The 15704-nt window shown below is 43.2% G+C and overlaps 1 protein-coding gene across 1 annotated transcript in view; it reads right to left on the bottom strand.

The window, feature by feature from the left end:
* The window catches only part of SLC16A1 (solute carrier family 16 member 1), a 52380-nt gene extending 40039 nt beyond the window's left edge, over positions 1-12341 (bottom strand). Inside the window, exons 1-2 of the mRNA XM_066352175.1 lie at positions 12192-12341; positions 2176-2341 (exon numbers count right to left, since the gene is read on the bottom strand). The gene's annotated coding sequence lies outside the window, so the exon portion shown is untranslated. The remainder of the gene's footprint in view (positions 1-2175; positions 2342-12191) is intronic.
* Positions 12342-15704: the final 3363 nt, after the last annotated feature.

Raw genomic sequence — 15704 nt, 5'->3', positions numbered from 1 at the left:
TTGCTCACCTAAGCAAAAGTAGCTGACTAATATTTAGTGAAGATCCTGCATAGAAAGCCGTCATTCACAAGGTAGAAAAGTGTCATACTTGAACAATCTGTACATAAGACTGCAGTGGACAGAGGTGGCAGAAAGGCTGGGAATTAAAGGGTATTAATTGTTTATGTTGGAGAAACCCTCACCCTTGACCTCCAACACTCTCCTCTGTCTTATTTTAGGTGGCAAAGGGTCCTGAGATCTAACAAACACCCTCCATTTCATCATCTGTCCTTTGCACATGGTACATTTACTTGAAACAGAGCAGCCCTTTTCTAGATCACAGCAGGAATGAGGACAGTTGTTTTGTTCCATAATAGAATTATTGCATGTTCTTATTCTTTTTAATGGACTAAAAATAGCAAAATGTGACACCCTTGATCAAAATTATTTAGAGGAGTTATATATATATACACAGGTATATATATGCATACATATATTTACTTATTTAATCCTCTTTTGTCAATCTCAGCCAATGTCATGTTTAATAATTTGAATATGTAGCAAACAGTTGATTCTTGTAAGACAATGATTTTTGGCATCTATTCATCCAAATATGCATGATTTTACACAAGGCAGTAGGAGGAAGGAGTATGATATGTAGAAACTCTCAACTTAGGTTCTGGTTTTCCTGTTGAGGGTTACTTTTAATATTTCGTTAATTTCTTCTTCCCACAACAGTGTAATTTCTTTCAAAAGTATGTAATCTATTTGTAGACTACAGAATAGATGACAGGGGGGCCCTGGCCGGTTGGCTCAGTGGTAGAGCATCAGCCCGGTCTGTGTATGTCCAGGGTTCAATTCCTGGTCAGGGCACACAGGAGAAGCACCCATCTGCTTCTCCACCCTTTTCCCTTTCCTTTCTCTCTATCTCTCTCTTCCCCTCCCGCAGCCAAGGCTCCATTGGAGCAAAGTTGGCCGGAGTGCTAAGGATGGCTCCATGGCCTCCGCCTCAGGCGCTAGAATGGCTCTGGTTGCAATGGATCAATGCCCCAGATGCATCACCCCCCAGTGGGCTTGCTGGGTGGAACCTGGTCGGGTGCATGCAGGAGTCTGTTTCTCTGCCTCCCTGCTACTCACTTCAGAAAAATATATATAAAAAAAATAGAATAGATAACATGATATTTATTAATATGCATTTTAAATTAAGAACGAGTTTTCAAAATAAGGAAAAGAGAAACTTCTTGTTAAGTATGATTTGCAGAGTATAGCATAATCAAACAAATTCCAACAAAAATATTTCTCCCTTTAGAAATTCCACTTGAAGGTCAAGATTTCATGAAAAATTATGAAATACCTATTAAAATGTTTATTATAAAGAGATTTCAAGAAACTAGCAATTATTTTTACTTCAGCTGACAATCAGCAAAACATGAGGACAGAGTACAATGATAAGTCAGCATCTTTTATTACTAGGGTTACGGCTCAATTCTTAGAGCAAGTAGAAATCTTTTTTTTTTTTAGATGAGAGGAGGGGAGATAGTGAGGCAGACTTCTATGTGTGCCCGACCAGGGTCCACCCAGCAACCTATCTGGTGCCAATGGTTGAGTCCACTGAGCTATTTTTAGCACCTGAGGCTGACAGGCTCAGACCACAGAGCTATCCTCAGTGCCTGGGGCCATGTACCACTTGAGCCACTGGCTGTAGGAGGGGGAAGAGGGAGTAAAGAGGGAGAGAAGTGGGAGAAGAGAGAGAGGGAGGGGAAGAGAAGCAGATGGTCACTTCTCCTATGTGCCCTGACCAGGAATCAAACCCCAGGATGTCCATATGCTGGGCCAAGGTTCCATCCACTGAACCACTGACAAGGGCCATAGTAAATAGATTTCTTTTAATGGGAAATAACATGAGAAACATACATGTCCAGTTCAGTTTGCTCCTAATGAATTGTGACTTCAAAAAAAGGAGCCCAATAGCTATTAAACACATCACCCAAGGTAAACAGTAATAGACTTATAGTAGCAGATTAATGATCTATTCTTGTCTAAAAGTTGGAGGCTATGTCTTTCAGTGGCAGATTCTGCATGAGAGAATTCCAGGTTATATTCTGGAATACCTGTTATCTATTGTTTTCTACCAAAAATATATTACACAAATCAAGATCTAAGTGGGCCATTTCAATTTACAAATACATGACCTACCTTGTTCCAGAATCTGAGGATGAAACGTAGTGGCTGAATTAAAATTACAAATAGATGTGTTGTCAGGATTGTGTTGTTTGTATTACTTCAAATATAAATCCTTAGTATTTGAATATAACAGATGGTATTTCTGCTAGAATCCAGTTCACTTCCAGTATTCTGAAGCCTAATGGAGAGATAAGTAGATTACAATTCATTAAAAGATGAAACAACAAAGAAAGCGTTTATTTTCTTACAAAGAGATGAGGTGAATTATTCGCTTGTAGAAAAACTTAACTCTATACTTAGTTTCACATAAAAAATACCTTAAGTTTTGAGTACTAGAGACAGAATAGCAATATATAATTACAAGTTCTCTTTACAAACAAGTATTGACTGTTATGTAGAGGAAGTACAAGTTCCTATTGGAAAAAATACTGTGTGTTGTGAAGGTGTGAGAAGACAACCAATTTAGTATATATAGAAGCAATCTGAGTAGGCCTTTTGGCGGAAAAGCTATTTAGCCTGAGACTTGAAGGATAAATAGAAACTAGCTAGGCTACAGAGTGATGGTGGAAAGAGCATTCCAGCCAGACATGAGTACTGAAGCTACGGTAAGAGTACAGGGTGCATGGAAAAAACTGGAAGAATTTTACCAAAGCTAAATAAAGCTAAAGAGGAACCAGAAAGAATGGAGAGTCAGAAGTTGGAGAAGTAGACACTGTCGGATTGTGGAAAACCTTTAATTATTTTAAGGAGTTGGGGAAGGGAATAGGTCAAAAAATTTTAAGGAGGCATTCTGGTCTTGAAGCTAATCAGAAGCAGTTTTAAGTGGGGCTAAGATTAGATGCTCAGATTTTGAATGTTCGGAACATCACACTTTATACAATGTGAAGAACCGGCTGGAGGGAAGCTGCTGGAGGGTTGAGAGACCACGGTGATAGAGAAGATATATAGTAGTGGGAGGATGGGGTGGGGGGGAGCAGACAGGACTCGATGGCGGACCAGATGTGGGAGACCGGGGAAGCCAGGAGTTAAAGAAACCTCCCGCTTTCTAAAGAGTTTGAGCAAATAGGAGTTTCTGAGTTTATTAAGTGGTATTTGTCTCCATTTAACCAAATAATGACATTAAGAAGTTTGTGACTAGCCCAGGGCTGCTTAGCTGGTGAGGAATGGAAACAAACTCAAATCCATTCCTGTTTTTGTTGGTGTTATTGATAGTGATTTTTTTCTTATTTTTTCCTTTTAAACAATTCATAATGGAAAATTTCAAGCACAACTGAAAGCCACTGCTATTTCATCTATACCCACACTGATCCCCCCCCCCCCCATCTAGCCGCTAGTGGACTATTATAAAGCAAATTCTAGATGCAGAATCATTGCATCTATAAATATTTCAGTATATCTCTAAAAGATATGACTTTTTTTTTTTTTTTTTACAGAGATAGAGAGTCAGAGAGAGGGATAGATAGGGACAGACAGACAGGAATGAAGAGAAATGAGAAGCATCAATCATCAGTTTTTTGTTGGACACCTTAGTTGTTCACTGATTGCTCTCTCACATGTGCCTTGCTGGGGGGGGGGGGGGGGCTACAGCAGATCGAGTAACCCCTTGCTCAAGCCAGCGACCTTGGGTCCAAGCTGGTGAGCTTTGCTCAAACCAGCTGAGCCCGCGCTCAAGCTGGCGACCTCGGGGTATCGAACCTGGGTCCTTCCTCATCCCAGTCCGACACTCTATCCACTGCGCCACCACCTGGTCAGGCAAAGATATAACTCTTTAAAGAATCATACCACGAGGTGGGGGGGAAGAAGAGGATAAAAGGGGGGATAAATGGTGATCAAAGGAGACTTGACTTGGGGTGGTGAACACACACTACAATATACACATGTTTTCTAGAACTGTGCACCTGAAACCTATATAAACCTATATTTAGTTGGGTAATATTAACCAATGTTACCCAACTAAATTCAATAAAAATTAAAAGCATAACTATAATACCATTATCCCATCTTTGAAAATTAACATCACCAAATAAACAACAGTGTTCAAATTGTCCTAAATTGGTTTCAAATAATTTGTTTGTTTGATTTGGGATACAAACAAGGTCATGCATTGTATTTGGTTGGTATTTTTAATCTAAAGGTTCTCCCTTTCTCCGTTTTCCTCATAATTTATTTGTTGAAGGAACCAGGTTATTTTTTCTGCAATTTCCCTCATTCTGGATTTTGTTGAATGTGTCCCTCTGGTATAGTTTTAACATGTCCTAATTTAGCTTATCCCTCTATCTCTTGTATTTCCAGTAAATTAGTAATTAGATTAAAGACCTTGAGCATGCTTCGATCAATTTAGGTTTGATTTCTTGAGAGTAGGGACTGTGGGGGAGAGGGCAAACAGAAGTCACAGGTGGTAGTGTGGATTTCTATCAGGAGGCATATGATGTTTGCTTGTCCCCTCTCATTCCGCTGTACTAATACCCTACTTCCATTATTTCATTAGTGATTTGCAAATGGCAATAATTAAGCTGTGCCTTTAATTCTAAAACTTCTTCTTAATTAACCAGAATACCTCTATAAAGAGATGTAGTTGGGCCCTGGCCGGTTGGCTCAGCGGTAGAGCGTCGGCCTGGCGTGCGGGGGACCCAGGTTCGATTCCCGGCCAGGGCACATAGGAGAAGCGCCCATTTGCTTCTCCACCCCCACCCCCTCCTTCCTCTCTGTCTCTCTCTTCCCCTCCCGCAGCCAAGGCTCCACTGGAGCAAAGATGGCCCGGGCGCTGGGGATGGCTCCTTGGCCTCTGCCCCAGCCGCTGGAGTGGCTCTGGTCGCAGCAGAGTGACACCCCGGAGGGGCAAAGCATCGCCCCCTGGTGGGCAGAGCATCCCCTCTGGTGGGCGTGCCGGGTGAATCCTGGTCGGGCGCATGCGGGAGTCTGTCTGACTGTCTCACCGGTTCCAGCTTCAGAAAAGTACAAAAAAAAAAAAATTAAAAAAAAGATGTAGTTGGAATAGGAAGGGCAAGTTCAGGTTTGTGTGTTTTAAATGATTGAGACATTATCTTTTTTGAAAAATGTCTTTTAAAGTTTCAAAGTACATCCTCTTTCTTTTATTTATTTATTTTTATGACAGAGACAGATAGGGACAGACAGGAAGGGAGAGAGATGAGAAGCATCAATTCTTTGCTGCATCACCTTAGTTGTTCATTGATTGCTTTCTCATATGTGCCTTGACTGGGGAGGCTATAGCAGCATGAATGACCCCTTGCTCAAAGCCAACGATCTTGGGCTCAAGCCAGTGACCTTTTAGCTCCAGCCAGCAACCATGGGGTCATGTCTATGATCCCACTCAAGCCGGCGACCTCGCAGTTTCAAACCTGGGTCCTCTGTGTCCCAGTCCGACACTCTATCCACTGTACCACTGCCTAGTCAGGCAAGGTACATCCTCTTTAAAAGCTAGTTATTGCCTGACCTGTGGTGGCACAGTGGGTAAAAGCATCGACCTGGAACACTGAGGTTGCTGGTTCAAAACCCTGGGCTTCCCTGGTCAAGGCACATATGGGAGTTGATCTTTTCTGCTCCTCCCTCCCTTCTCTCTCTTAAAATGAATAAATAAAATCTAAAAAAAAAAAAAAAAAAAAAAAAAAAGCTAGTTATTTTTTGTTTTTTTTTTTAATTAAGTGAGAGGCATGGAGGCAGAGACAGACTCCTGCATGCATTCTGACCGGGATCCATCCAGCAAGCCTACAGGGGATGCTCTGCCAGTCTGGGCAACTGCTTTGTAGCTTGGCAACTGAACTATTTTAGCGCCTAAAGCGAGGCCATGGAGCCATCCTCAGAGCCCTGGGCCAACTTTGCTCGAACCACTGAGCCATGGTTGTGGGAGGGGAAGAAGGGGGGGGAGGGGAGAAGTAGATGGTGGTTTCTCCTGTGTGCCCTGACCACCTAACCAGGAATCAAACCTGGGACTTCCACAGACATTAATGTCCTGGCTGACATTTTATCACTGAGACAACAGGCCAGGGCCAAAAGCCAGTATTTTGTTAAAATAGTTTTATCACTTGATATTAACATTTCAAATGGCTTTTGTACAGCAGTGTGCTTTCCAGTGCCTATTTAGTATGTATCTGAATTGGTTTAAGCCTGCTATAATATATGGCTCCAAAGTTACCTTTCTTAAATTGTATGTTTATTTTTCCTTTAATTTGCCCTGGCAATTATTTTCTCTTCCTTTTTTGGTCATAGTATTCATTTTATATACCTGTATGGCAGGAAGACTAGCATAGGCAACAAGTTTGAGCTCTGGTGTTGAGGTCAAAAAAAGGGTTTCTATGGAAAGTAACCTCACAGGGTAATCTGATCGTATAGTAAATTCCTAACTGGGCAGGTCATGGTCATGCCTCAAGCATATAACTTTTTTAGTAAAAGGTTTTATCTTTGCCATAAGCAAGCCCTTGTCCATTGCTTTTGTCCTCAAACTCATAAAAATTCTCCACAGCTTTAGACATTTTTTACTTGACAGTATCATGCAGAGAAGTGATCAAAACAGCAATATAATCTTATGAAAATGTTGATTTCTCTTCTGGGGTCACAGTATACACAGTGACAGCAGGAGTTCACATCTACCACAACAGTAAGACTGGATGAAAGGGCTGAGCCATTCAAGAGTGCCACTGACTATTTATGCAGAAGCAGTAGGATCCAACTCTGTTGGTTGCCCCACTACGCTATTGCTAATCACAACAACTCATAATTTTATTGAATCTGATCTGATTACAATGACTTAGCCTTTGTATAAAGGAGAAATTCCTCAAAATATACAGGCATATAAACTGCATACTTGATTGAAAAATATTTTGATTACTTAATGAATGAAAGCCAATGATACTGCTCTGGTGTGTTATGCTGTTCTGGATAGTAACAGGGCTTTTTATAAGTTGCCTTACTGAGTTTTGAGAACCAGACTGAACTGCGGTGGCGCAGTGGATAAAGCGTCGACCTGGATCGCTGAGATTGCCAGTTCAAATCCCTGGGCTTGCCCGGTCAAGGCACATACAGGAAGCAACTACTACTACTACAAGTAGATGCTTCCCGCCTCTCTCCCCTTTCTCACTCTCCCTATCTATCTTCCTCTCTCTCTCTTCCCTTTCCAAAAATCAATAAATAAAATCTAAAAAAAAAAAAAAATTCTATTAAAAAAAAGTTTTGAGAACCAAAGTTAAGTTTCTACTTTACTAATTTTCTCTTCTGTTCCCCTATCAGGGGTTTTTAACCTGGGATCTGCAAACTGATCCTCTTTGCTGGATGGAATTCAAGTGAACTTGGAAGAAAATATTACATTTTTCAATGAACCTCTAAGTAAAGTATAGAATTTATTTCAACTGTGAATATAGGCAACAAACCATAGTAGCATTAGCAGTATCTGTGACTCTGTCACCAAAAGAAAACACATTTTCACCCTAACTGGATAGCACAATTGGTTAGAGCATCATCCTGAAGGGCAGAGGTTGCCGGATGGATCCTCGGTTCAGGGCACTTACAGGAACAACTTGATGTTCCTGTCTCTCTCTCTCTCCCCCCCCCCCCCCCTTCTTCTCTCACTAAAATCAGTAAATTAAAAAAAACAAAAACACATTTTCATATCTTGATACAGTGGTTATTACTACTTCAAAACTACTGTGGTTATTAGACCTACTACAAGATCTTCTGTTAGTTTTAAAAACACATTATTACTGAATCCAATTAAAATATTTTGACAGCTGGGTAGGTCAGTTGATTAGAGCATCATCTCGATACACCAAGGTTGCAGGTTCTATCACTGGTCAGGGAACATACAAGAATCAACCAATGAATGCATAAATAAGTGGAACAACAAATCAATGTTTCTCTCTCTAAAATAAATAAAACAAAATGCTTTGACAATTATACTTCTGTTTTTTATATGATGCATTTAAAAACATTCTAACAAGGACTCTATAGGTTTTTACCAAACTGCCAAAGGAATTAGTGGCACCAGAGAGCCCAAGGACTCCTGTTCCGAACTCCTGTACTTCCAATGTACAAGTGAAGTAAGCCAGACCTGTGATATAACACAGCACACAAATCATGATATCATAGCATTATGTAATCATGATGTCACAGATTATGTAAAATCCTTTGCCATTGACTTTTGTGTCCTAAATCATCATAGATTCTGTTCTCACAAATGAGAGAACAAAATGCAAAGGGAAAATACAATGATTTTCACAAATTCAGGCAGAATAATTTTCCTTTGTATTAGGAAGTATGTTTATATAACTTAAAACCCCTGTTCCCAAAGGAGTTCTATTGGAAGTGCCATCAAGTTAAATTCTTCACTGACTTGAGGGATTTTCTTGCCCTCATTTTGGCGCATCAGCAAATGTACTTGAAATAGCTTCAAATCTTGTCTTTAACAGCTTGCTACGTTAGATGGAGGCCTTTATTTTGCTCAACTAGGGGAATCCCAAAGAGGTCAGTGAACCTCAGGTTTAAAATACTTGCTCTGTAGATTAGAAACACATCCTCATTATCAGTCTACTGTAATGATTACTACTGATGTTTATATTTACTCCATCTCACCTAGAAAGCTATTTGATGAAAGAGATGGAAAAACAGTAGTTTAACAATTACTGTACTTTCCAAGAAAATAAAGCACTCATTTGAAAACTATATTTCTAATAAAGGAACTGATAATCATTGACAACATAGTCTTAAGATTCATACATACTGTCAGCAATTAAAAAGGCTATGTAAGCCTGACCAGGCGGTGGCGCAGTGGATAGAGCGTTGGACTGGGATGTGGAGGACTCAGGTTCGAGACCCCGAGGTCGCCAGCTTGAGCATGGGCTCATCTGGTTTAAGCAAAGCTCACCAGCTTGGACCCAAGGTCGCTGGCTCAAGCAAGGGGTCACTTGATCCGCTGTGGCCCCACAGTCAAGGCACATATAAAGCAATCAATGAACAACTAAAGTGTCACAACGAAAAACTAATGATTGATGCTTCTCATCTCTCTCTGTTCCTGTCTGTCTGTCCCTGTCTATCCCTCTCTCTGACTCTGTCTCTGTAAAAAAAAAAAAGGCTATGTAAATTTAACTGCAGTATATTTTGAGGCAATAATACTGACTTGTTTTTGTTACGTCTTTAGTGTCTATGAATATATTCTAAAAATTCTTTGCATATAAACATTTGTGAATGGTAGATAATAATGTTTTAATACTAGACCAGTGATTTTCAACCTTTTTCATCTCATGGCACACATTAATTGATTAATGAAATTCTGCAGCATACCAAAAAACTGTATATTTTTAACTAAGTTTATTGAGGTGACATTAATAAAACTGTACAGATTTCAGGTGTACAATTTTGTTACTACATTTTTGATGATCTGACAAAAAAATTAGGTATAATTTTGATTCATTCACACAGATGGCTATTGTTGTATTAGCCGTTTTTACTTTTTATTTGACAATCTAAGGGAAAAGAGATCAGTGCCCCTGACTAGTCAGGTACTACATTTTAAAAATTCTTGCGGCACACCAGTGCACCTCTTGCGACACAGCAACTGAAAATCGCTGTTCTAGACAAACTATGCTCAATTTTAACACACTTTTATGGTCTGTCTGTTACTAATCAAACAAGAAAGCAACTTAGTTCTTTATCTGAGAAACCCAGGATCAAAAGGGATATTCATTAAACAATTACAATGTGTACAAGAAGTTACAAAAGGTTGAAATTCACTAAAAAGGGATGGAAGAAGTAATAGATTTCAAAATATGGTTGGAAAACTTTTAGAATGAGAATAAAGCTTTAAAAGGAAATATTATATCCTAAGTCTCTCACAGTGCCCAGTAGACAATAATAAGCTGCTGAAAATATAAAAATTCACAACTTTCAGGTCTGTTTTTCTCATATACAAGTTCCATCTTCCTAGTGCTCATCCACAACAAAAACAGAATGGCCTTGTAGGCATTTACAGTGACCTAAAACCTGCAGAGAGATGCCAATTATGAAGTGGACTGAAAACACAATGGGAAAGAAAAACATAAGCTGGAAAAGGTTATTACTCAAAATATTAATTTTCAGTGTGAAATAATTTATATCCATATTTATAATTTTAGAGAAAGCTCAGGAGGGCCATTCTAATTAAATGAAGTAAAAACAGATTAATTCCCACCAGACTGTTAACAAGATCTCATTTATTGATTTTAGAGAGAGAGGAAGGGAAAGTCAGAGAGAAAGAGATCAGTTTGCTGTTGCACTTATTTTTGCAATCATTGATTGATTCTTGTATGTGCCCTGACTGGGGATTGAACTCATGGCCCTGGCATATTGCGACTAAGCTCTAGCTAAGTGAACCTGGCCAAGGCATAATTTCAGAACTAAGATGATAAATCACAACCTCCCCAATCTGTTTCCTAATCTGTAAAATAAGGGAACCTCATTGTTCATTAAGATCTTTTCCAGAATTAATATATGTATTAATATTTAAAAAGCTAAAAGATAATGTAAACAACTGAAACACTAATCTGTTGGTTTCATCCTATGGTGGTATGATTTTTTTTCCTTCTTAATCTGTTTAGGTATGTTATAGCCTATTATGTTAAGCTTACAGCTAAACCTTTAAACCTATTCAACTATAAAAATCTCACAAAATGCTCCCCAGACCATTAACTTGCATATTTAAAAGGGTCACTGCAATCTGATGAAAGGACAGCATCTATCTAAACCATGAATTAATTACTGAAGTTATGTTCAACTTCTGTTTAAGTAACCCACCACCTGTTTTAAGGAACGTCGTTCTCATTTCTATGGCAAATTGTACCGCAGAGTGTAAGACTTCGATTTATGGGTACTATTTAATGCTTAACTAAAAATCTGAAGATACATAGACTTTGCTTCACCTCACTGGGCTGCGAGCTGACATCAAAATTATTAATGGCTAATTCCTACTCACACTCTTCCCAAACGCTCACACAATTCAGTGTTCGCCCTATCACAACATCCCAGTAGTTACTAGTCCCACGTTTATTTTATCAGGGCATTGACGTGTACACATTTTATTTCGAAACCAGAATATTTGAAAAATTTTCAAAACTAGTTGTGAAAAAGTAGCTTGTAAACATTTTGCTGTTATCAGTAGGTGTCTAGTTCATAAGCAGACACTGGGAACTCGGCTAAAGTAGTAAGACGTTTGTTAAGATTAATTACAAACTAGTTAGCAACTGCTTGTCGCACCAAATAAGTCATGACAAAGAAACGAAACGTTAAAATGCACGTGGAAAAGGAGGATGTACTTGAAACAAAAAGAAAGCATCTGACCAAGTGTAACGCTATCCTTCAGACTCCTCTCAACAGGGACGCCGCAGGGACCACGAGTGCGAGGGCGCTGCGGCTGACGTCCCGCAGCCACAGGTTGAACGACAAAGAGCCCTCGTCCGCACGGTGTCCTCGGCAAAGTCCACTCGAGCCCTGCAGTCACGCCTTGGCTGCAGGGACTGCAGATTCCCAAACCACTCTCGCAAGTCACCAGGTGGGACAAGGATTGGCTGGCCGAGCAGGCTGGGACGGGCAATGCCACGAGTCCACAAGAACTCCCGCCGGAGTCCCTTCCCTCGGAGCAGAACGCGGCCAAGACAGTCTGCAGGCACCACGTGAGTCAGCCCCACGTCGTCCCTTTTTCAGACCAAAAGCATCTCTTAAGGAGCCTCCTGAAGACTAGCAGGGAAGCGACTCCTCCAAGGTCACCGGTACCACGACCCAACTTCTCCGCCAGGCCAGTGGCCGGCACCTGACCGCGGGGCCGCAGCTCGGCTGGGAGAGGCGCTGTCCCCAGCGCCTCAAGGTCTCCTCCCCAACGCTGCAGTCCGGGGCCACGCGGCTGCCCGCGGCCGTGATGCCCCCTACCGGGCCTCCTCCGTCCCCCGGAGACCAAGGTCTCCGCTCCGCCGAGGCTGCCTCGGATCCGTGGAGGCAGCCAGGGAACCCCGGGGTCCGCGCCGCCCGCCTCCGGCGGTTACCTAACTAACCGTTATGCGCCGCTCCGGCGTCGAGCGTGTGCGTGACGCCGCGGCACGGCCGGAGTTCCGCGAGGCCCAGGGCCCAGGTCGCGTCCTTCGCCCGTTGCCTCGTTGGCTCCCTCAGGCACCCACGCGGTCGGTAGTCACGTCGCCGCTCGCCAGCACTTTGTCGGGCCCGGCCGGCTAGGCGGCTTTTATAAGCTGCGGGGGGGGGGGGGGGGGGGGGGGGGGGGGGCCGGAGCATGCGCAAAGGGGGCGGAGTCGGCCTTCTCGGCCGCCGCCCCCTCCCCCCCATACATACACTCCAACAGCTACTCGCGCCTCCACACGCTCTCAGGCGCAGGCGCGCGCTCCCGCTCGCTCGCTCGCTCGCGCGCCAGCGCCCCCTCCCCGCCACGTGACCTGCAGCCCAGAAAGACCCGCGCGCCGCGCCCCCGCTCAGTGGCGGGGACCGAGCCGCGGTGCTCCGCCGAGACAGATGCCCCTCCGCTGCCGGAGCTCGGGGCGACCTGCAGGCGTGCGGGACTCCGACGTCGGCCTCACCCCGGTTTCCGACGGAGATGAGGGAAAGCCGCCGAGGAGCGATGCGGCGCGCCCCCGGGGCCTGACTCAGGTGTGGGGCGCGGCGGAGCGGGGAGGCGGCTGAAGTGGAGGGCCCGGGCTGGGTTTGAACGGCCCGGGTGCGCCGCGGCCGGGAAGAGGCGGAGGGGCCGGCGGTTACGCGGCTGTGGTCTCGCCGCTGGAGTTAAGTGACCTCGGGGAAGTCACTCAAGCCCTCAGGGCCTGGTTCCTGTTCCCTAAAACCGCGGCAGCGATAGACCCGACCTCCCGGGCGCTTTCGGTGGTTCTGACGGGAGAGTTTCTGGAACTTCGTTACTACAGAACCCGGCCTGTGGCATTGGGTGAATAGTGGGTGTTCACACAGAGGTCAGGAGAGCGGAGCGGTCTGCGGCGACCGCACTGGTCCCGGGAGGGAGAGTGTGTACCTGAACCACGGACCAGTGCGAGTGCAGAGAGGCCGCATTTTTATGGGCACTGAGTATTGGGACCAGGTGTAATTATAGCCGGCAGTTTTGAAGGGCTGATTACCGGCTGTCCTCACCGCCCTAGGAGGTAGCGAGCATCATGAACATTTCACACGTAAGGGACCGGAGGCTCAGGTTAAGTGACTGTACGGGAGTCACAGAGCTAAGCAGGTGGCCAGCTTCAAACCCTGGTTCTGATTCTGTCCTAAGAGCATCGTAGGTTCCAGAGCAAGTCCAAATCCTAAAGTGTATGATCATGGAGTGTCTCTGAGGTCCAGGATTTTGGAGAAATATCAGAACTGTATGAGTCGGGGGCCCTGCCACCCAAGAGCTTCAGAGTTCTTTGGCTCTATGAGTCAGGCAGCAATCAACCCGCATTTTTCTTTTTTTTCTTCAGAGACAGAGCAAGAGTCAGAGAGGAATAGATAGGGACATACAGACCGGAACGCAGAGAGATGAGAAGCATCAATCATCAGTTTTTCGTTGTAGCACTTAGTTGCTTATTGATTGCTTTCTCATATGTGCCTTGACCGTGGGGCTACAGCAGAGTGAGTGACCCCTTGCTCAAGTCAGCGACCTTGGGTCCAAGCTGGTGAGCTTTGCTCAAACCAGATGAGCCTGCGCTCAAGCTGGCGACCTCGGGGTCTCGAACCTGGGTCCTCTGCATCCCAGTCCAACGCTCTACCCACTGCGCCACCGCCTGGTCAGGCTCAACCCGCATTTGATGAGCACTTGCTGTGTGCCCCAACCCTGCCCTGCCCTATACACGCACACCTCCCATCTAATTCTAACAGCAACCTGTGGGGTTGCCCCTAAGTGTGTTTTGCATGTGAGGAACCTGAGACAGGGGTGGAGTGGTGATGCAGGATCCTGTTCTGAGAGCTCCCTTGTGCTTTCCTCTCCCGCACTGTGTCCTTCAGTAATAGTTCAGTTAGTAGAAGACAGTATGGAATCCATAGCCAAGTACTGCTCCTGAGCAATAATTGCTTTGATAAGTGCGGGGAAGAGGAAGGCATGTCAGGTCATTGGGATGACAGGGACTTAAACAGCAGCGCCTTGGGACTGTTAGGTTGGCAAGAACTTTCAGGACAGGTGTTAGGAGAGTTAAGGAGTCAAACTAGGACTGGTTCAGACCAGAACTTATCAGGGCCTGAACAGTGGGATGTAGTGGGAATACGTTGATTGCCAGGAAACCTCCAAAGAAGGCTAATAGAGGAGCATAGTGTGATAGGTTCACAATATGGACCAGGAAGCCAGATCTGAGTTCCAACTTGGCACTTACTAGCTCTGTCCTTAGGCAACTCATTGTACCTCTCTGAGCCTTATTCTTTGCTTTGTCAGGCAAGGAGAGTTCCTACCTCATAGGGTTGTTATGATAATAAAGTTGATATTTACCTTAGCGTCTGGCATATAGTAAGCACTAAATAAATGTGTAACCATGGAAAAATGTGAATCTGAATTCTAAAGATTAACCCTAAAGGCACCTCACTTGATAAGACCCCTTCCAAGGCCTTGAAAGGGGCCCTAACGATCTGTTCACAGGATCCTACTTCATGTTTATTGTAATTTTGTATACCTTTTATTGAAGATGTCCACTAAAATTATATATATTGGAGGTCCCACAAAATCTGTATTTCCACTAGTAGGAATTGTACTGTTGTGAAAAGAGAATAGGCTTTGGAATCAGAAGGCTTGTTCCCATAACTTACTGTGATGCCCTGAACAGTTAATTTGCTGAATTATTTTGGGCCTCAGTTTCCTTATCAGGTAATTGAAAGTAATATTTATTAGCCTGAGCTGTTGTGATAATCAAATCAGGTAGTATTTTCAAAAGTGATTGGTAAAACTTGGAAAGTACTCTATAAGTGTTTATGAAATTAATATTAAAATTTGTGCATAAATTGCATTAGAGGCAAAGATCAAAAGCAACGCCAACATCTTTAGCTAATAAAGTAGAAACAAGGTGGGTGAGCAGGCAAAAATGCTTAAATGGTACAGGTAACATTCATGCTTTCCTCCCAGGTTTTCTTTATGATTAATCCATGAGACATTGAAGAAATAAACTAGTAAGCATAGGATCAGAAATTTAGAGCTATGGGGAGGTTCACAATCATTTAGCATAACCCTCCACATTTTACAGAAATAGAAATTAAGGCCTAGAGAGGCTAAAAGACTTTCTAAGGCCAACTATCTAATAAATGGCATGATGAGAAGAACCAGATCTTCAGGCTCCAGGATCTTACTGTAACAACTAGTGCAATCTTTAAATAAAAGTATTTCATTATGGGTTCTTTCAAAATCAGAGAAGGCATGGTACTTGTTTTCTAGTGGCTTTTGGCTTTGTCACAAAATTCCCTAGATTTACTTTTTTGTTTTAAAGGTTGATAGACTGGATGAGGCATGGCTAATTTGCTGTTTGCAAGCTTCAGTGAGCAAAACTTCTGAAGATTTCAAGGTAAGAGTTTTAGCTACAGAAATGAGTAATGGGATAAGCAAA

The sequence above is a fragment of the Saccopteryx leptura genome, chromosome 11, assembly GCF_036850995.1.
Source record: "Saccopteryx leptura isolate mSacLep1 chromosome 11, mSacLep1_pri_phased_curated, whole genome shotgun sequence".
Lineage (NCBI taxonomy): Eukaryota > Metazoa > Chordata > Mammalia > Chiroptera > Emballonuridae > Saccopteryx > Saccopteryx leptura.
This window is presented reverse-complemented; position numbering and strand designations above follow the sequence as displayed.